The following is a 22,164-nucleotide window of genomic DNA, read 5'->3' on the forward strand; positions in this document are numbered from 1 at the left end:
TTTCACTCCACATTTTGAATCACAGAATCTTGGCATCATTAGGAATAATATTTGTATGTTTATAGGAATCACGTGAAGTCAGATCATGGTTTTTTTGATGATGTCATGAAGCACTATTCCATATAAATACATTTGCACTCTAGAATTTCTTCCAAGTAAAAACAGGTGGTCATGTTAATGTTTTCTTTTTTCTTTTTTTACTTTAAAAGAAAGAAATCACCTCAGTTACAGCAATGTTGATATTTGCAGACTCTGTATTTTTAAAAAATATTTAACTGAGGAGGGGGATTCTGGGAAGATGGCAGAGTAGAAAGCACCAGAAATCTGTCCTCTCACCTAGAAAACAAATGCACTAGAAGATGCAATTATTTTGTAATCTGGAGTCTATAGAAAGCTTGCAGCTTCCAGGGAAAGGCTTGGACAGTAAATTGCAATTAATTTTAATTGATTTCAACTGTTAGCACTGTAGCAGCTCCTCCCTCTCCAAAGCACCAGCCAAGGTAGATAGCTGTGTACTTGATCTTGGAGCAGCTTGAATGCAGTTTGCAAGAGCAAAGATAGGCATTGAGGACTCTGTACTCTAAATATTGAAGATGTGTTCTGATTGCTTCTTCTGATTGCCTGATCATGGAAGTTCAGACACAGAGGTGGCCAACTATTATTTGTACCACCCCCCTCCAATGTTGAAAGCCTTTCTGCTTCTGGTCCAAGTGAATTCCAGGGAAGGTAATGAGTTGGCACCTTCCTTTTTTTTACCCTCCTTCATTTTTCTCTTTTTCCTCTTTTGAAGTCAGACAGAGAAGAAAAGGACATTCAAAAGGAACTGCATATCCAGGGGAAATTAGAAAGTCATTATACATGCCTAGGAAAAGGCACAGGCTCAGAAAAGCCCTGCAAAGACCGTAAGTTTATACTTCAGGGCAAGCTTAATCAAAATAAGAAAAAACTGAAACAAGCAGACTCTTTAGAAAGGAGGAGAATCTAATTTTGAGAGAACCACATTATTAGATTCAAATATCCATTTTCAACAAAATAAAATCTCAAGAAATATAAAGAAACCAGGACGTATTGGCCAATCAAAGGAAAGAAATAAACAGAAACTATCATTGAGATAGACAAGAAAGACATACTGCACAAAGATTTTCAAACAATTGCTGTAAAAATACTCAGAGAACTAAAGAAATATGTGGGCAAGATCATAAGAACAATGTATGAACAAAATGGAAATGCCAATAAAGAGAAAATTTAAAAAGATGCCCCAAAGAAATTCTAGAGTTGAAAAGTACAGTAACTGAAATGAAAAAGTCACTGGAGGAATTCAAAGTCATATTTGAACAGGCAGAAGGAAGAGTCAGCAAACTTGAAAATAGGAAAATGGGAATTATCAAGTCTGAGGAACAGGAAAAAAAAAAAAAAAGAAAGTTCAAGAAAAGTGAACAGATCCTAAGGGACCTGTGGGACATCATCATGTGGAACAACTTACACATTGTGAGAGTACAACAAGGAGAAGAGTGAAAGGGAAGGAGAGATTATTTGAAGAAATAAAGGCCAGAAATCTCCAAAATTTGGTGAAAGACAGAAGATAAACAACTAAGGTTGATGAAATTCAAGTAGCATGGATTGAAAGAGGTTCACACTGATATATACATTTTAAGAAACAGTTAAAAGTCAAAGACAAAGAGAATCTTAAATGCAACAAGAGGAAAGCAAATGGTAACGTACTAAGTGTCCTCAATAAGATTATCAGTAAGTAGTTTTATTATCAGAAAATTTGGAGGCAGGAAGGCAATGGGTGCATATTTTCAAGTGTTAAAGAATCTGTCAACCAAGAATCCTATATCCAGCAAAACTGTCCTTGAAAAGTGAAGGAGAAATTAAGACATTCCCAAAATCTGAGCTATTTCTTTGCCAGGAGACTTGCCTTGCAAGAAATCCAAAAGGGAGTCCTGCATGTTGAAACAAAAAGATACTAGACAATAGCTTGAAACTTTATGAGGAAATAGAGATTGTAGTAAAGGTAAGCATATGGATATTTATTAAAGTTAGTATTACTGTAACAATAGTCTGCAAGGAGATCCAACTAGTCCATCCTAAAGGAAATCAGTCCTGGGTGTTCATTGGAAGGACTGATGTTGAAGCTGAAACTTCAATATTTTGGTCACCTGATGTGAAGAGCTGACTCATTTGAAAATACCTTGATGTTGGGAAAGATTGAAGGCAGGTGAAGGGGACGACAGAGAATGAGATGGTTAGATGGCATCACCGACTCAATGGACATGAGTTTGGGTAAACTTCGGGAGTTGGTGATGGACAGGGAGGCCTGGCATGCTGCGGTTCATGGGGTTGCAAAGAGTCAGACATGACTGAACAACTGAACTGAACTGAACAATAGTCTATGATTCCTTTTATTTTTTATTTTTTTGTTTTCCTCATGATTTAAGAGGCTAATATATTTTAAAAATTTCTTGCTGTAAAAGTATTGTAACTTTTGTCTGTAACTTCACATTTTGTTTTCTACATAATTTCAAGAGGCTAATGCGTTCAAAAAACAAATTAGTAGTTTAAGTTTTGGACACACAATATACACAATATTGGACACACAATAAAATTTTGTGACACCAATAACTGAAAGAAATGAGGACATACCTATAAATGAGCAGAGTTTTTTAATGTTTTTGGAGTGAAGTCAGTATGAATTCAAATTAGAGTATTATAACTTTAGGATGTCAAATGTAATTATCATGATAACCATAAGGAAAATAGCTATAGAATATGCACAAAAGGAAATTATAAAAGAATGAAAGCATTTCACTATAGGAAAATTAGCTAAATTTTTACAAAAGAGACTATAATGCAGGAAATGAGGGACAAGAAAGCTATAGAGCATATAGAAAACAAATAGCAAAATGACAGAAGTGAGTCCTTCTTATCAACAAGGACTTTAAATGTAAATTGATTAAACTCACCAATCAAAAGACAGAGATTGGAAGAATGTGTTAATAAACAGAGCCAACTAACTGCTGTCGACAAGAGACTCATTTTAGATCCAAAGACACAAATAGGTTGAAAATGAAAGAATGGAAAAAGTTATTCCATGCAAATGCTAATCAAAATTTAGCAGGGGTGGCTATATTAATATTAGACAAAATTGACTTTAAATCAAAAAGTTACAAAAGACAAATGAAGACATTGTATATTAATAAAAGATTCAGTACATCAATAAGATATTACCATTATAAATACTTATGCACCTAATAATGGACCATCAAAATATATGAGGCAAAAATTGACAGAATTGAAGAGAGACATTTTCTACAATAATAGTTAGAGACACCAATGTTTTTGTTTTTTCAGTCGCTAAGTCATGTCTGACTCTTTGCAACCTCATGGACTGCAGCATGCCAGGCTACTCTGTCCTCCACTGTCTCCTGGATTTTGCTCAAATTCATGTCCATTGAGTCAGTGATGCCATCTAACCATCTCATCCTCTGCCGCTCCCTTCTCCTTTTGCCTTCAATCTTGCCCATCATCAGGGTCTTTTCCAATGAACTGGCTCATTGCCATCAGGTGGCCAAAAATATTTAACTGTCAATAATGTATAGAACAACCAGACAGTAAGGAAATAGAGGGCTTGAACAATGCAGTAAAGCATAATAATAGGTGTAATGCAGGACATTCTATTTAATAACAATGAAATGCACATTTTTGTCAAGTGAATTTGAGATGAGTATTCTCCAGAATAGACATATATTACATCACAAATGAAATCTCAATAGATCTAAAGATAAAGATATCATACAATTATCTTGCACTCATTTGACATGCTAGCAAAGTAATGCTCAAAACCCTTCAAGCTAGGCTTCAATAGTATGTGAACCAAGAACTTCCACATGTACAAGCTGGATTTAGAAAAGGAAGAGGAACCAGAGATCAAATTGCCAACATCCATTGGATCAAAAAGAAAAACAAGAGAATTCCAGAAAAACCTTTACTTCTGCTTCATTGACTTCACTAAAGCCTTTGACTGGGTGGATCACAACAAACTGTGGAAAATTCTTAAAGAGATGGGAATATAAGACCACTTTACCTGCCTCCTGAGAAACATGTATGCAGATCAAGAAGCAACAGTTAGAACCAGACATGGAACAATGCGCTGGTTCAAAACTGGAAAGGAATACAACAAGGCTGTATATTGTCACCCTGCTTATTTAACATATATGCAGAGTACATCACACAAAATGCCAGGCTGGATGAAGCACAAGTTGGAATGAAGGTTGAGGGGAGAAGTATCAATAACCTCAGATATGCAGATGACACCACCCTTATGGTGCAAAGAGGAATTAAAGAGCCTCCTGGTGAAGGTGAAAGATGAGAGTGAAAAAGCTGGCTTAAAGCTCAACATTCAAAAAACGAAGATCTTGGAATCTGATCCCATCACTTCATGGCAAATAGATGGGGAAACAATGGAAACAGTGGCTGACTTTATTTTCTTGGGCTCCAAAATCACTGTGGACAGTGAATGCAGCCATGAAATTAAAAAACACTTGCTCCCTTGGAAGAAAAGCAACGGCAAACCTAGACAGCATATTAAAAAGCAGAGACATTATTTTGCCTACAAAGGTCCACATAGTCAAAGCTACGGTTTTTCCAGTAGTCATGTACGGACATGAGAGCTGGACCATAAAAAAGGCTGAGCGCCGAAGAACTGATGCATTCAAACTGTGATGCTGGAGAAGACTTGGGAGTCCCTTGGACTGCAAGAGATCAAACCAGTCAATCCTAAAGGAAACTAACCCTCAATATTCATTGGAAGGACTGGTGCTGAAGCTGAAGCTCCAATACTTTGGCCACTTGATGTGAAGAGCTGACTCATTAGAAAAGACCCTGATGCTGGGAAAGATTGAACGCAGGAGGAGAAGAGCATGACAGAGGATGAGATGGTTGGATGGCATCATCGACTCAATGGACATGCGTTTGAGCAAACTCCAGGAGATGATGAAGGACAGGACGTTTGGTGTGCTACAGTCCATGGAGTCGCAAAGAGTTGAACATGACTGGGCAACTGAACAACAACAACAGCGCAAAGTATCTTCTCTGACCACAGTATAATGAAGTTAAAAGTCAATAACAAGAAAAACTGAAAAACTCACAAATTTGTGGAAATTAAACAACCAATGGATTAAAGAAAATAATCACAAGGGAAATTAGAAAGTGCTTAAAGACTATTATTGTGGGTTTCCCTGGTAGCTCAGATGGTAAAGAATCCACCTGCAATGCAGGAGACTTGGGTTTGATCACTGGAACAAGAAGATCCCCTGGAGAAGCAAATGACAACCCACTCCAGTATTCTTTTTTTTTAATGATGATAAATTTTGGTACAATTTGTATTGATAATAATATATTATGCAGTATTATAATATTTTTAATTTTTTATTTTAAATTATTTTAATTGGAGGATAATTAGTTTACAATATCATGGTGGTTTTTGCCATACATCGACATGAATCAAGCCTCGGGTGTACATGTGTCCCCCATTCTGAACCCCCCTCCCCCATTCCAGTATTCTTGCCTGGAGAATTCCATGAACAGAGGACCCTGGTGGGCTTCAGTCCATGGAGTTACAATGAGTTGGATAATACTGAGTGAATCACATTTTGTGTGTGTGTTTTTGTCTTTTAGAGACTATTATGGACTTAATGTTTGTGTCCCCCTCAAATCCATATATTGAAAATTCAACCGCCAGTGTATCTGTATTTTGAGATGAGACTCTTAGGAAGTAATTACAGTTAAATGATGTAGTAAGTGTGGGGCCTTGAGCTGATAGAATTAGTATCCTTATAAGAAGAAACACTAGAGAGTTCTATCTTCCTCTCTTTCTTCACTCTCCAGAGAAAGGCCATGTGAGGGCACGCTGAGAAGGTGACCATCTGTAAACTAGGAAGAGAGCTCTCACTTTGATCCTTCCAGCTTCCAGAATTTTGAGAAAATAAATTATTGTTATTTGAGCCACAGAATCTGTGATATTTTGTTACAGCTGCCCTAGCAGATAGATTTTGGTACCATGAAGTAGGTTGCTGCTGTAAAAAAAAAAAATACCTGAAAATATAGAAGTGGCTTTGGAACTGGGTAAAGGGTAGAGGCTGGAAGATGTGGGGATACATGCTAAAAAGAAATAAGCCTCGATTGCCATGAAGGGGCTGTTGGTAGAAATATTGATGTTAAAGGTGTTCTGCTGAGGAATCTTAGAGCAAAGAGAAGAGCCTCCACCTTCTTAGGGAATACATAAATAAACATAAAGAGAATGTTGATAGAAATATAGATGTTAAAGGCCTTTCTAGGGGAGATCTTAGATGGAAATGAAAAACAGGTTATTGAAAATTGGAAGAAAGGCGATCCTTGTTATAAAAGGGCAAAGAAGTTGACTGACTTGTGTTCTAGTATTTTGTGAAACATGGAAGTTGTGAACGATGAAATTAGATATTTAGCTGAGGAGATTTCTAAGCATAATGTTGAAAGTGAAACCAGGGCCCCTTGACTGCTTACAGTAAAATGCAAGAGGAGAGCTATGAATTAAAGAAGGGATTGTTAAACAAAAAAGAACCAGAACTTAAAGATTTGGAAAATTCTTAGCCTTTTCATATTGCAAAAAAAACAAGAAAGCATGCTGTAAAGAGAACACCAAGAATGTGGTTAGACTGTAACTCAGTGAAAAGATTATGGGATTATAAGAGCAGAAACACTACCAGTTTGAATGGAAGGGGACAGGGGTGAACTAAATGAAGGAAGGGGTGAACTAATTTTGGAATTCTTGGATTTTACAGGAAAGGACAGTATGGCTATTTGGCTGTAAACATGTGCTATCCTTCAAGAAAAGGGAAACATGGTTCGGAAGGTAATTCAGAGATCATCAGGGTCAGGGCCTCAGTTTCAATGAGCCAGACAGCCTCTTTCCAGCAGAGCTGTGGGGACAAGTTCCTGCCTGGGAGAACTGCAGGGGCATGACTCTTACCCAGTAGAGCTGTGGAGTTGGGGCCTCTGCCCCAGTGAGTCCAGAAGGTGGGTCAACCATCACAGTGGGTCCAGAAGGCAGAGCATCAGACAAAATAGGGTTACAACTGGGCCTTAAGATCTAATGTAATTTGCCTTGCTAGATTTTGAACTTGCTTGGGAGCCATCACCCCTTTCTTCCTTCCAGCGTTTCTCTTTTGGAATGAGAATGTCTATTCTATGCCTGTCCCACCAGTTGTATTTTGGAGGAACATGACCTGTCTGGTTAATAGCTGGACAGGAATTTTGCCTCAGTACAAATTGTACCTGGAGTTTCACCCATATGTGATTTAGATGGACTTTAAACTTTAGAATTTGGTGTTAAGACTTTTGGGGCTGTTGAAATGGAATAAATGTATTTTGCATGTGAGGAGGACATGAATTTTGAAGGCATAATGTTATGGATTTAAGGTTTATGTCCTCTCAAAATTCATATGTTGAAGCCCTAACCCTGGTGTGACTGTATTTGGAGATGGGGCCTCTAGGGAAGAACTAAGGTTAAATGAGGTAAGAAAGCAGTGTCATGATCCAATAGGATTAGTGCCTTATAAAGAGATATCAGAGAGTTCTTCCTGTCTCTCTTTCTATGTCTCTCTCTCTCTCCCTCTCTCCACATTCATAAGAGTTCATGTTAGCACATAGTAAGGATAAAACCCAAAGGGAAAGTTCTTACCAGACACCAGCTCTGCAGGCACTTGATCACTCCCCAAAACTGTGAGAAAGTAAATTTTTTTTGCTTAAGCCACCCAGTCAATGATTTTCTGTTACAACATCCCAAGCTCACTAAGACAGAGACAAATCAAAATGAAAGCGCAGCATACCATTTATGGGATGCTGTGAAAATAGTGCTAAGGGGGAAGTTTATGGTTATAAACACTTACATTAAAAAACCAAAAAAATTGTAAATCAAATAAACTTAATTTCACAATTTATGAAACTAGAAAAAGAGAATAAACCCAAAGTTAGAAGAAGGAAGGAAATAATAAAAAGTAGAGCAGAGATAAATGAAATTGAGAATAGAAAAGCAATAAAGAAAATCAACAAAACAAAAAGTTATCTATAGTATGGAAATGGGTATGAAAATATGAAAATGGGTATGATACATTCAAATAAAATGTTTCAATAAATATTCTAATTAAAAACAAAACAAAACAAAAATGATCAACAAATGATCAAATGATCAAACAAAATGTACAAACTGTTAGCTAGACTGACTAAGAAAATAAGAGAGAAGAGTCAAATCACTAAAATCAGAATAGAAAGTGGGAACATTGCTAATGACTTTATTAGAATTAAAAGGATTATAAGAGAGTATTGTAAGTGATTGTATGTCAACAAATTAGATAATTTAAACGAAATGAACAAATTCTTAGAAACACAAAACCTACCAAGACTGAATCATGGAGGATTAGAAAATCTGAATAGACCTGTAACTAGTAATGAAATTTAATCATTAATCAAAAATTTCCTAACAAGGGAATCCCTGGAGTTGGTGACTACACAGGTGAATTCTACCAAACATTTAAATAAGAATTAGTGTCAATCCTCAAACTTTTCCAAAAATTGATGAGAAGGAAATACTTCATAATTCATTCTATGAAGCTACCATTACCCTGATAACAAAGCCAGAAAAAGAAACTACAAAAAAAAGAAAGTAGACCAATATCTTATGAATGTTGATGCAAAAATTGTCAACAAAATACTAAGAAACTGAATTCAATAGCATATTAAAAGGATTATACACTGTCACCAAGTCGGATTATTTCTGGAGTACAAGAATAATTTAACATATGAAAATCAATGTAATATACCACATTAACAGAATGAAGGGGAAAAAAATCCATATGATCATCTCAATTGATGACGAAAAAGCAACTGACAAAATTCAACACCCTTTCATGATGAAACCGTTCAACAAACTAGGAACAAAAGGAGACTACCCGAAAAACATAATAAAAGTAATACAAATATATGAAAAACCCCACAGCAAACATCATTCTCAATCATGAAAGGCTGAATGCTGTTCCTCTATGATCAGGAAAAAAGTAAGCATTCCTGCTTTTGCTATGTCTGTTCAGTGTCTGAAAAGCAGAGACATCACTTTGCTGACAAAGATCCATATAGTAAAAAATCAAAGCTATGGTTTTTCCAGTACTCATGTACGGATGTGAGAGTTGGCCCATAAAGAAGGCTGAGCACTGAAGAATTGATGCTTTTGAACTGTAGTGCTGGAGAAGATTCTTGAGAGTCCTTGGACTGGAAGGAGATAGAACCAGTCAATCCTAAAAGAAATTGACCCGGAATATTCATTGGAAGGACTGATGCTGAAACTGATGCTCCAATACTTTGGCTACCTCATGCGTAGAGCTAACTCATTAGAAAAGACCATGATGTTAGAAAAGATTGATGGCAGGAGGAGGAGAGGGTGACAGAGGATGAGATGGTTGGATGGCATCATTGACTCAATGGACATGAGTTTGAGCAAACTATGGGAGATGATGAACGACAGAGAAGCCTGGAGTGCTACAGTCCATTGGGTCCCAAAGAGTTGGACATGACTTAGCAACTGAGCAAAAACAATTCAATATAGTATTGAAAGTCCTATCAAGAGCAATTAGGCAAGACAAAGAAATAAAAGACATCCATGTGAAAGAAGCAAGTAAGATTATCTCCATTCATAGATGATAAGATCTTATATGTAGACTCTTTTTCTGCCCAGAGCTTTAGGTAGATACACTTTATTTCTACAGCTCAGTTAGTACATTTTGTCTAGTCTTTTTTTTTTAGTTACTAGAAGCACTCTTGGATCCCTGAACTTATGTATGCAGTTCTGTTTTAGCTCCCGGGATAAAGGTCTAGCCTTGAATTCCTTTTCTTTTCCAGGTTTGACACTCTAGCTCTTAGATAGTAAGGCTTATCACTGGTCCTCATTACTTAGTGAACCTCATTTTTTTTTTTTTGGCTTCAGCTTACCATTTTCATTAGTTTGATGGGTCTGCTGTAACACAGTACCCCAGACTGAGTGACTTAAACAATGAAAATTTATTGTCTCGTAGTTCTAGAGGTTAGAAGTCTGAGATCAAGGTATCAGCAGGCTTAGTTCTTTCTAAGGGCCCGGAAAGAAAATCTGTTCCATGCTTCTCACCCAGCTTCTGGTGCTTTGTTGGCTATCTTTGATGTTCTTTAGCGTGTAAGACGGAGAAGGCAATGGCACCCCACTCCAGTACTTTGCCTGGAGAATCCCATGGATGAAGGAGCCTGGTGGGCTGCAGTCCATGGGGTCGCTAAGAGTCGGACATGACTGAGCGTCTTCACTTTCACTTTTCACTTTCATGCATTGGAGAAGGAAATGGCAACCCACTCCAGTGTTCTTGCCTGGAGAATCCCAGGGACGGGGGAGCCTGGTGGCTGCCGTCTATGGGGTCGCAGAGTCGGACATGACTGAAATGACTTAGCTTAGCTAGCATGTAAGAACATCACCCTAGCCTCTGCCTTCATCTTCACATGATGTTTTTTACATGTGTGTGTCTGTGTCTAAACTTCTTTGTTTTATAAAGATACCAGTCATATTGAATTAGGGGCTTGCCCTACTCCTATTATGACCTTATCCTAACTCAAATAATTGCATTTGCAGAGAAACTAATTCCAAATCAGATCATATTCTGAGGTACTGTGGGTTAGGACTTCAGTGTATGAGTTTTGGGGAAGGCACAATTCAACCCATAACACCGCTCTTCAAGTTCCTTCTTCATTTCTAGCACCTGCATGTTTTCTTTCAAAAACTTATAACTCAGTTATTTAATTTTGTTCAGTTGTACTATTTTGTTCAGCATAGGTTTGTATTTGAAGTGAGGGGGCAATGTCCCACATCAATAAAATCCACAAATTGACTGGAATTTTTTTTCCCATGATTTAAATGGTAAGAAAATTAAAAAAGAATCACCAACTAATATTTTAAAGAAAATTAAATAATTAAGGGCATAAAAGAAGGAACATAAAATGTAAAAAAGATATTATCAATAAAAAAAGGTAGATTTGAAAAATAACAGAGCTTCTAGCAATGAAAAATATAGATATTCAAAATATAGAATTCAATGGATACATTAAACTGTATGCTAGACCCAGCTGAAGAAAGAGTTCGTGAACTGAAAGATTGATCTGAGGAGGTAACAATAATGCAGCACAGAGGGGAAAACGGGAGAAAAGGTAAGAAGAAAAGAGTAAGAAAGAGGGGTTGAAAGATGAATTTTAATTTAAAATTGATATAGTTTTAACTTAAAATGATATCAGATGTTTGCTTCATGAGGAGCTTCAGAAAACATGGGAGGAATAGAGAGAACTAGAAATTCCCATATACGAACAGATAAAGCAGGGACTTCTTCAGAATTGAGAAAGGCATTGATTTAGAAAATGTCAACTGTGGTTAATTCCTAATTATTCAAGAGTTGACACTTGCCCCACTGACTAGGTAAGAAAATGCAAAGGAAGATTTTTAATTTTGTGTTGGTATCTCTGGGAAAAGATTTTGTTGTGGAAGAGGTTGAAACCACTGGCTATGAGGTAAAAAAGACTTATCTGAAGCCTTCTTACATTTTTCTTCATTTCCAACTCATATTAATGACAATGATAAAAATTATGCCCTTTTAGTTTTTGAATGATATAGCATCAAACTAGAATTTAGTGCATTTGTGATATTGACCAGGTTAATGAATTAAATACTATATTAAGTTCAACTTTTCCCTTAAAGAAAATTTAGAAAATGTTTAGACTTGAAGCTATGGACATACATTCTTAGGGTGTGGATTATAATGTTAACTAGTATGCAGTTCTTATTCTGAATGTAATTCTTGTTTTGAAATTTAAACAATAAACAATATTTTATACATATTTTTGCTTAAAGTCACATTTTGTCATATTTGGCTGCAAAGCATATAGTAGAATCAGCACAGTGCCTGTCCAATGGAAATATGAACAGGACCACACAAAACGGTTCCACTGTGTCATTTTGTTCAACGTGGCTTCAAGAAAATAAACTTTTCTCACCACAAAAACTTGCTTGTCGTTTCCCACTTTTTAAAATGATCACTTTTAACTTTATTTCCAGCACCTTATCCCTTTTCTAACCGTTGTCTACTCTAAAGTGATTTGTTTCTTTTGCTCTGGAATCCCTCATTCTTCATTTTTTTTTTAACCACATTTCTAACTATAAAATGCATATTATTAAAACATGTTAAGCTTTTGGGATAGTTTGATGTTGGTAATGTAAGACTTTTGGCTCATTCACTTAGAATTTTGTGGTATTTATATTTTCAGTATATTTGATATTTTTTCTATGTGTTTTAACTTTTAGAGATTTTCTTTTAGTGCATAGTTGAGAACTGGCTTAATTCTCTAAAACATTCAACTTAAATTTTATTCCATTTTCTTTTTCAGTCTGTTTATCAGACAATGTATTGATGGGCATTTTTTTATCCGAGAATCTTAGATTTTCTTGATTCTAACCCAAGACATAGAACTGAGCTTCAAAACAGACATGAATTATTTCCAGATATTCTAATAGGTGAGAGACAGAGTAACAGCCTCATGTGCCTTGCACCAGCAGAAGCTCAAGACTTGGGCAATCATGATACTATTTCCAATCCTTCACAGGCTGTACTTTCTAAATGGTAACATCCTAAACAGAACCCAATATTCTGATAAGGATTTGGTACAGAATATTGTTGAGGGGAATTTTAAGTTCCTAATGTCATTCATTTTAATACATCCTTATATCACATAATGTTTTTACTTATTTGCTTCTCAATTTCAGTTCCACTGAAAATTTGGACCAGAGAGTTCTCTGTTGTGGACAGCTTTTGTTGTGTGTAGGAGGTGTAGTAGTTCCCTGGTTTCTATCCACTAGATGCCGGTAGCACCCTGGTCAATCACGACAGTCAAAAATGTCTCCAGACAAGCTGCCAAATGCGTCCGTGTGATGAAACCATCTCTTGTTGAGAACAACTGGTTTAGGGCATTGTATTGCAAACTCATTCTGCTCGTGATCAAATCTAGTCTTGACTCACTCCCAGGTGTTTTTTCCTTAAAAACCTGTCAACTATGCTTTATTCTGCATATGAATGATTTATTTTAGTTTCTAAGCATACACATTTTGTCTTCATTTTCACCTCATTGTATAAGAAATTTACCCAGCTCATCAAAGTCATTTGAAACTTATCTTTAACAGAATACAAACAACTTTATATATTCAATGTTTAAAAATTTCGAACATTAGTAAAGATAAGAAATATAGGGATTATCCCTGTGAAGCACAACTTGGAAGTGTTCTCCAACTTGATAATGTATCACTAGTAATTGGCCTTGGAGAAGGCAATGGCACCCCACTCCACTACTCTTGACTGGAAAATCTCATGGACAGAGGAGCCTGGTAGGCTGCAGTACATGGGGTCTCGAAGAGTCGGATATGACTGAGTGACTTCACTTTCACTTTTCACTTGCATGCATTGGAGAAGGAAATGGCAGCCCACTCCAGTGTTCTTGCCTGGAGAATCCCAGGGACGGGGGAGCCTGGTGGGCTGCTGTCTATAGGGTCGCACAGAGTCGGACACGACTGAAGCGACTTAGCAGCAGCAGTAATTGGCCTTTGAATGTGACCCCCAAATCAGTCATTCATTTCTTTAATATAACATGGCCCCAAGCCTACTTTTCTAAATGTCTTTAACTTTGTTTTGTGAAACAGTGAGAATGCCCTATCAAAATCAGGAAAGATTACTTCTGTACTTACTCCATTTAATTGTCTCTCAGAGTTTCTTTTTCACACAGTCACATTGGCTGCTTGCTAGTGAGTGAGTGGAATCTTTCTTGAATTACAGAGGAGGGCACTGTGTAGTCTGTGCTATTCTTTGAAAATGGGGTATACTGAGGATGGTCAACATCTGGTGATAAACACATTTTTATAAGTCACAGATGGTGAGGAGTGGCACTTCTCTTATAGACAAGAAAACCTATATGGTAGGCAGTGCAGTGGTAAAGAATCGGCTGTCAATGCAGGAGACATAAGAGACGCAGGTTCAATCCCTGGGTCAGGAAGATTCCCTGGAAAAGGGAATGGCAACCCAGTCCAGTAATCTTGCCTGGAGAATTCCATTGACAGAGGAGCCTGGCAAGCTACAGTTCATGGGATCGCAGAATCAGACATGACTGAGCACTCTCACTTTTTCAGGCATTGTCAATCATCTTTTCTCCCAGACTTCTTCCATCCCTCCCATTCTTCCTTCATTTGTTTATTGTCCATTGACCTATTTAGTCAACTAACAATTACTGATTACTCACTGTGTGCCAGGCATTAAGAATACAATGAAAAAAACAGTAGGGACCTTGGTTTCACATAGCAGAGAGACAGGTTTAAGGAGAGAGGTGCTAGTGGTAAAAGAATCCATCTGCCAATGCAGGAGATGCAAGAGACACGTGGGTTTGATCCTTAGGTCAGAAAGGTCCCCTGGGGAAGGACATGGCAACCCGTGCCTGTATTCTTGCCTGGAAAATTCCATGGATAGAGGAGACTGGCGGGCTGTAGTCCGTGTGGTTACAAAGAGTCGGACACGACTAAGCACACAGACACAACAACATGTGAAGGAGACAAGTGAACAGTTATCTGTATGACAATGTACTGGATGTGGTGATATACGCTTATATTCCATTAGAGGAATGTGCACGGGAGGTGGTGCCAGGGAGTGCTTCTCAGAGTGATGTCTAAATTCAGAATTAGGAATTGTTCTGGAGAAAAAGTGGGAAAGATATTCCAGGTTATAGGAGGGGAATGAAAGAAGGCATGATTGGGGAAACACAAATGATTCAGTCTTGATAGAAAGTTCTCCTCTTTCATCAGAAATAAATTGAGGAGGAGACACTGAATATAGACCACCTGTGATTTATATAAATATAGTTAGTGCCCACAGCTCATGACTATTTGTTTTTTCCTCCCAAGTGTCTACTGGCAATGGGAATATCTAAAAATTGTCACATCATTTTTGAGTGGATATTTCTTTATGGAGACATAGATGGCTTTTTCTAATGGAGTATCAGCTAAAACACTATTGCTTGACATGATGCTGACTTTCAAGTTGGCATTAATTTATTCTATTTCTCTATGAGAATAATACCATAATACCACATTATGCTATTTTATGCCAGTATTTTTAATTGTCATGCCTAGTGAAAAAAGAAGGTAGACACTATATAACCACTGTTTAAATCCCAAGGAAATAAACATTCTCTTTCACTTATTCACAATAGTGATGCCCTCTTTTCTTTCTACGTCTTTTTTCTTTTCTCATTCCTTATTTTCTAATTCATTCTTTCTTTATCTCTGGCTTTAGAACTCTTGCCTTCATCCTACCATATCTTGTTATATATAAGACTAGACTATGCTGGCTGTTCTTTAAGGGGATAAAGATTTAGATCATAGATAATAAATAATACTCATATTTGCTTGTAGATGGGCAGAATCATTTTTGTACCAGTTTATTATAAGTTGAGAGCAGAGACTAATCTTTCTCATCTTTATTTAGTAATTCAAAAAAATTAAACCAAGACATGGATAACTACCTCAAAATTACTATCCTACACTTTGCAGATAAGGGAAGATGTAAAATAAGCAGTGGCCCTGCAGAGAGTTTGTAGTAAGTCAAAGAATCTATCAATATCAAGCATGATGCTTTGAATTGATTCTGCATGTAATTTATCAATAATATACAGAATAATTGAGGTCATTGGATGATTTTTTAATCCAACTGTTAATTGAATTTCTCTTTAATTTTTTAAAATACTTAGTTATAATACATTAAATTACAATGGATGTTCATTTCTGCCCCAATTTGATTCCCTATATTAAAGTTCTTGTTGTTTTATTCTATTTTCCTATTTACTGTCATCACTGCTGGTGAGTGCATGCCAAGTTGCTTCAGTCACGTCTGACTCTTTGTGACCCTCTGGACTATAGACCACCAAGCTCCCCTGTCCATGGGATTTTCCAGGCAAGTATACTGAAGTGGGTTGCCATGCCCTCCTCCAGGGGGTCTTCCTGACCCAGATATCGAACCCACATCTCTTTTGTCCTGCATTGGCAGGTGGGTTCTTTACCACTAGCACCACTTGGAAAGCCCTCAATAATATATACAATATTCCTATGTGCTTTCAAATAACCATTCTTATAGTTGAAAAACCATGATATATTCTTGTACGTTTCAACAATGATTGCTATTTCAGTGATAGTTGACATTTCTAGAATTTACATTGGGAAGATATAATTTGTTGTCATAAACTCTCCTTGATATCATAAGCATGTCCTAAACAGCCTCGCTTGAGAAGGTTTGGCTCACACTGTTAGGCATCAATATCTAAGGTAGTCGGAAAAAAGAGGTGGGATAGCCTTGGTTTTATAGAAGGCAGTTATGGCCCTCAAAGATGTCCATGCCCTAATCTCTACAACCTGTTAATGTACTATGTTACAGGGCAAAGAGGAATTAAGGTAGAAGACAGATTGAAGATTCCTACTCAGCTGATTTTAAAATAGGTGAGTTTGATGTAATCCCATGGGCTTTTAAGAGTGCAAGTGGGAGGTAGGAGAAGTCAGAGTAGAGAGATGTGAAAAAGTCTCAATCCCTTGCTGGATCTGAAGGTGGGAGGAGGCCAGAAGCCAAGGAACGTAGGCAGCCTGGAGAAGCTCAAAAATATAAGGAAAGAGTCTTGCTTGGAGCCCCCAGAAAGGGATGCAGTCTGTTGACACCCTTATTTTAACTCAATGATACTCATGTCACACATCTGACCTCCAGAACTATGAGATAATAAATTTGTGTTGTTTTAGACCACTGTGTTTATGGTTAATGATTACCAGACCAACAGAAAGCTGATATACAATTACAGAGAGGGAGTTGAGATTGGATGAGAATTCATCCAAGTAGAGTCTACCACAATACCAACTTTCCTGTGATTTAGAAGAAAAGATTATATAAGAAGAATTAGAGCATTGGAATATCAAACAAGATGTCTTCTAATTAGACATAAATAGCCTGTGGTAATGGCAGAGTCTGATGTAAACTAAATGCATCTGAATAAAGAACTCACATTTTGCTAAATCCAATCAATTATTCTCAATTATATACTGAATTTCCTATCATCAGTTGTTTTTTGTCTAGTCTTTCTAGGGGGTAAGAATAAGATTACACTCGACATATCGACAGCCAATTTTCTAAAACATTTGCTTATTTATGGCCGTCCTGGATCTTTGTTGCTGCGTGGACTTTTCTCTAGCTGTGGAGAGAGGGGCTACTCTCTAGTTGCAACGTGCAAGTTGCTCATCCTGATGGCTTGTTGTGGAGCGCAGGCTCTAGGCTCATGGGCTTCAGTAGCTGTAGCACCTGGATTCTGGAACGCAGGCTCAGTAGTTGTGGCACATGGCTTGGTTGCTCTGCGGCATGTGGGATCTTCCTGGATGAGGGGTCAAACCCATGTCTGTACACTGGCAGGCAGATTCTTTACCACAGAGCCACCAGGGAAGCCCCAACAACTGACTTTTTGACGATGCTATAGCAATCACTGTTCATACTGTTCAAAAAGAATACCCAGCTGTGGATGTGACTGGTGATAAAAGCAAGGTCCGATGCTGTAAAGAGCAATATTGCATAGGAACCTGGAATGTCAGGTCCATGAATCAAGGCAAATTGGAATCAAATAAATAACCTAATTCTACATCTAAAGCAATTAGAAAAGGAAGAAATGAAGAACCCCAGGGTTAGTAGAAGGAAAGAAATCTTAAAAATTAGAGCAGAAATAAATGCAAAAGAAACAAAAGAGACCATAGCAAAAATCAACAAAACCAAAAGCTGGTTCTTTGAAAGGATAAATAAAATTGACAAACCATTAGCCAGACTCATCAAGAAACAAAGGGAGAAAAGTCAAATCAATAAAATTAGAAATGAAAATGGAGAGATCACAACAGACAACACAGAAATACAAAGGATCATAAGAGAATACTATCAACAATTATATGCCAATAAAATGGACAACGAGGAAGAAATGGACAAATTCTTAGAAAAGTACAACTTTCCAAAACTCGACCAGGAAGAAATAGAAAATCTTAACAGACCCATCACAAGCACGGAAATTGAAACTGTAATCAAAAATCTTCCAGCAAACAAAAGCCCAGGTCCAGACGGCTTCACAGCTGAATTCTACTAAAAATTTAGAGAAGAGCTAACACCTATCCTGCTCAAACTCTTCCAGAAAATTTCGGAGGATGGTAAACTTCCAAACTCATTCTATGAGGCCACCATCACCCTAATACCAAAACCCGACAAAGATCCCACAAAAAAAGAAAACTACAGGCCAATATCACTGATGAACATAGATGCAAAAATCCTTAACAAAATTCTAGCAATCAGAATCCAACAACACATTAAAAAGATCATACACCATGACCAAGTGGGCTTTATCCCAGGGATGCAAGGATTCTTTAATATCCGCAAATCAATCAATGTAATACACCACATTAACAAATTGAAAAACAAAAACCATATGATTATCTCAATAGATGCAGAGAAAGCCTTTGACAAAATTCAACATCCATTTATGATAAAAACTCTCCAGAAAGCAGGAATAGAAGGAACATACCTCAACATAATAAAAGCTATATATGACAAACCCACAGCAAACATTATCCTCAATGGTGAAAAATTGAAAGCATTTCCTCTAAAGTCAGGAACAAGACAAGGGTGCCCACTTTCACCATTACTATTCAACATAGTTTTGGAAGTTTGGGCCACAGCAACCAGAACAGAAAAAGAAATAAAAGGAATCCAAATTGGAAAAGAAGAAGTAAAGCTCTCACTGTTTGCAGATGACATGATCCTCTACATAGAAAACCCTAAAGACTCCACCAGAAAACTACTAGAACTAATCAATGACTATAGTAAAGTTTCAGGATATAAAATCAACACACAGAAATCCCTTGCATTCCTATACACTAATAATGAGAAAACAGAAAGAGAAATTAAGGAAACAATTCCATTCACCATTGCAATGGAAAGAATAAAATACTTAGGAATATATCTACCTAAAGAAACTAAAGACCTATATATAGAAAACTATAAAACACTGGTGAAAGAAATCAAAGAGGACACTAACAGATGGAGAAATATACCATGTTCATGGATTGGAAGAATCAATGTAGTGAAAATGAGTATACTACCCAAAGCAATCTATAGATTCAATGCAATCCCTATCAAGCTACCAACAGCATTCTTCACAGAGCTAGAACAAATAATTTCACAATTTGTATGGAAATACAAAAAACCTCGAATAGCCAAAGCGATCTTGAGAAAGAAGAATGGAACTGGAGGAATCAACCTCCCTGACTTCAGGCTCTACTACAAAGCCACAGTCATCAAGACAGTATGGTACTGGCACAAAGACAGAAATATAGATCAATGGAACAAAATAGAAAGCCCAGAGATAAATCCACGCACATATGGACACCTTATCTTTGACAAAGGAGGCAAGAATATACAATGGATTAAAGACAATCTCTTTAACAAGTGGTGCTGGGAAATCTGGTCAACCACTTGTAAAAGAATGAAACTAGAACACTTTCTAACACCATACACAAAAATAAACTCAAAATGGATTAAAGATCTCAACGTAAGACCAGAAACTATAAAACTCCTAGAGGAGAACATAGGCAAAACACTCTCCGACATACATCACAGCAGGATCCTCTATGACCCACCTCCCAGAATATTGGAAATAAAAGCAAAAATAAACAAATGGGACCTAATTAACCTTAAAAGCTTCTGCACATCAAAGGAAACTATTAGCAAGGTGAAAAGACAGCCTTCAGAATGGGAGAAGATAATAGCAAATGAAGCAACTGACAAACAACTAATCTCGAGAATATACAAGCAACTCCTACAGCTCAACTCCAGAAAAATAAATGACCCAATCAAAAAATGGGCCAAAGAACTAAATAGACATTTCTCCAAAGAAGACATACAGATGGCTAACAAAGACATGAAAAGATGCTCAACATCACTCATTATCAGAGAAATGCAAATCAAAACCACTATGAGGTACCATTTCACACCAGTCAGAATGGCTGTGATCCAAAAGTCTACAAGTAATAAATGCTGGAGAGGGTGTGGAGAAAAGGGAACCCTCTTACACTGTTGGTGGGAATGCAAACTAGTACAGCCACTATGGAGAACAGTGTGGAGATTCCTTAAAAAACTGGAAATAGACCTGCCTTATGATCCAGCAATCCCACTGCTGGGCATACACACTGAGGAAACCAGAAGGAAAAGAGACACGTGTACCCCAATGTTCATCGCAGCACTGTTTATAATAGCCAGGACATGGAAGCAACCTAGATGTCCATCAGCAGATGAATGGATAAGAAAACAGTGGTACATATACACAATGGAGTATTATTCAGCCATTAAAAAGAATACATTTGAATCAGTTCTAATGAGGTGGATGAAACTGGAGCCTATTATACAGAGTGAAGTAAGCCAGAAAGAAAAACACCAATACAGTATACTAACGCATATATATGGAATTTAGAAAGATGGTAACAATAACCCTGTGTACGAGACAGCAAAAGAGACACTGATGTATAGAACAGTCTTATGGACTCTGTGAGAGAGGGAGAGGGTGGGAAGATTTGGGAGAATGGCATTGAAACATGTAAAATATCATGTATGAAACGAAAAAATAAAATAAAATAAAAAAAAAGGCAAATTGGAAGTGGTCAAACAAGAGATAGCAAGAGTGAATGTCAACATTCTAGGAATCAGCGAACTGAAATGGACTGCAATGGGTGAATTTAACTCAGATGACCATTATATCTACTACTGTGGGCAGGAATCCCTCAGAAGAAATGGAGTAGCCATCATGGTCAACAAAAGACTCTGAAATGCAGTACTTGGATGCAATCTCAAAAACGACAGAATGATCTCTGTTTGTCTCCAAGGCAAACCATTCAATATCACAGTAATCCAAGTCTATGCCCCAACCAGTAATGCTGAAGAAGCTGAAGTTGAACAGTTCTATGAAGACCTACAAGACCTTTTAGAACTAACACCCCAAAAAGATGTCCTTTTCATTATAGGGGACTGGAATGCAAAAGTAGGAAGTCAAGAAACACCTGGAGTAACAGGCAAATTTGGCCTTGGAATATGGAATGAAGCAGGGCAAAGACTAATAGAGTTTTGCCAAGAAAATGCACTGGTCATAGCAAACACCCTCTTCCAACAACACAAGAGAAGACTCTATACATGGACATCACCAGATGGTCAACACCAAAATCAGATTGATTATATTCTTTGCAGCCAAACATAGAGAAGCTCTATACAGTCAGCAAAAACAAGACCAGGAGCTGACTGTGGCTCAGACCATGAAGTCCTTATTGCCACATTCAGACTGAAATTGAAGAAAGTAGGGAAAACCACTAGACCATTCAGATATGACCTAAATCAAATCCCTTATGATAGTACAGTGGAATTGAGAAATATATTTAAGGGCCTAGATCTGATAGATAGAGTGCCTGATGAACTATGGAATGAGGCTCATGACATTGTACAGGAGACAGGGATCAAGACCATCCCCATGGAAAAGAAATGCAAAAAAGCAAAATGGCTGTCTGGGGAGGCTTTACAAATAGCTGTGAAAAGAAGAGAAGTGAAAAGCAAAGGAGAAAAGGAAAGATATAAACATCTGAATGCAGAGTTCCAAAGAATAGCAAAAAGAGATAAGAAAGCCTTCTTCAGCAATCAATGCAAAGAAATAGAGGAAAACAGCAGAATGGGAAAGACTAGAGATCTCTTCAAGAAAATCAGAGATACCAAAGGAACATTTCATGCAAAGATGGGCTCGATAAAGGACAGAAATGGTGTGGACCTAACAGAAGCAGAAGATATTAAGAAGAGATGGCAAGAATACACAGAAGAACTGTACAAAAAAGAGCTTCACAACCCAGATAATCACGATGGTGTGATCACTCACCTACAGCCAGACATCCTGGAATGTGAAGTCAAGTGGGCCTTAGAAAGAGCATCACTACGAACAAAG

This window comes from Bubalus kerabau, chromosome 16 (genome assembly GCF_029407905.1).
Source record: "Bubalus kerabau isolate K-KA32 ecotype Philippines breed swamp buffalo chromosome 16, PCC_UOA_SB_1v2, whole genome shotgun sequence".
NCBI classification, from domain to species: Eukaryota; Metazoa; Chordata; class Mammalia; order Artiodactyla; family Bovidae; genus Bubalus; species Bubalus kerabau.